We start from the raw sequence: 1378 nt of genomic DNA, 5'->3' as shown, positions 1-1378 counted from the left end.
CAAAATTCCATGGGTTTCAAATCTTTTCTGGTTGGTTGGCTGGCTGTGGGAAGGTCCTGGTTGATTCTAGGATTGCTAGTCCTTTATTCGTGGGCCTACCACCACTCTGTTGTGAGCTGCATTTAGTTGTCCCCTCCTGTGGCACCTTCAGCCCTCCTCAGGCTTGTCCAGCTGTGCCTTCCCACCATTGGACCAGCCTGCGCCTGCCAGCAATCCCCTCCCTGCCTCCAGTGTGTCTCTATTCCTAGGCTACAGCTTCTGATCTCTTCCCCACCTATATGCCTGCACGCCCTACCTCTCTCCCTGTCTCAAGACCGTCCCTTTGTTCTGCAGGACTCTAGGGTTGTCGGCCAATGCAGCGCTCTCCTACCCAGGAGCTCTCTACCAGTCTGGAGCTCCCAAATTTCTTAGTTTTAATAAAGGTCAAATATTACTTGGTTTTCTTTTTTGGGTTATGCTATTAATGTTGTGTTTAAGAAACCATTGCTTAATTAAGATAACAAAGATAGTCTTTTATGTTTACTTCCTGTTGTTTCTTATATTTATAGGTTTTGCATTGAGGTCCTTGTAACACTTTAATTAATTTTTATGTGTTGCCATGAATGGATCAAGTTTTATTATTTTTGGTTTATTTTGCATGTTGCTTTCTAATTGTTCCAGTGTCATTTGTTGGAAATACTATTCTTTCTCCACTGAATCGTCTTTCCTAAAAATCATTCTACCAAGATGGTGGCCACCATGAAGAAGGAGGCTGCAAAAGATTTCAATGTTACATTTGAAGATCAACAAAAGATAAACAGATTTACATGGAATGTAAGTAGAATCACAGAGCTGAAGGAAGAAATAGACGTAAAAAGGAAACAGCTGCAAAATTTAGAAGATGCTTTCGAGGACATCATGCTTGCATATGATGACTGTGTGATAACACTAAGGTATTAGTATTGGTGTTGTTTTCATTAGCCATTCTCAAGAATAAACACAAGAAATGATAGAAGAAGAAAAGAAAATTTTCCAAAAGAAATTGACACCTTAGGATCCAGAGTGGAATCCATTGGGCAGATGTTAGCAGATTTGAAAGTTCAGTTATATGCAGAATTTGGGAGAAACATAATTCATGAAGCTGATGAAAGCTAAACATTTTATAATACTTTAAAATTTTTAATAAACTTAAATATTGTTTAAGTGATAAGGAAAATGATAAGAAAAGCAAAAAATTTTTAAATTTAATTTGTTTAATGGAAACGTCTATTTTCACATCTTATTTATTTTATATTTCTAAAAGAAGATGGTATTCATCTAGGTGTTTTACCTAACAATTATATCAAGTGTAAGAACTATATGTCATTATTAAAATTGTTAAGCAATCTTTTATTTTTCA

General features: G+C 36.4%; 1 pseudogene; it reads left to right on the top strand.

Annotated features, from left to right (window-relative positions):
- Positions 1–726: 726 nt before the first annotated feature.
- LOC150015498 (prefoldin subunit 4 pseudogene) lies at positions 727–1134 on the top strand (annotated as a pseudogene).
- The last annotated feature ends 244 nt before the right edge of the window (positions 1135–1378 follow it).

Source organism: Furipterus horrens, unplaced genomic scaffold (genome assembly GCF_987537825.1).
Source record: "Furipterus horrens unplaced genomic scaffold, mFurHor1.1.pri manual_scaffold_3, whole genome shotgun sequence".
Lineage (NCBI taxonomy): Eukaryota > Metazoa > Chordata > Mammalia > Chiroptera > Furipteridae > Furipterus > Furipterus horrens.
This window is presented reverse-complemented; position numbering and strand designations above follow the sequence as displayed.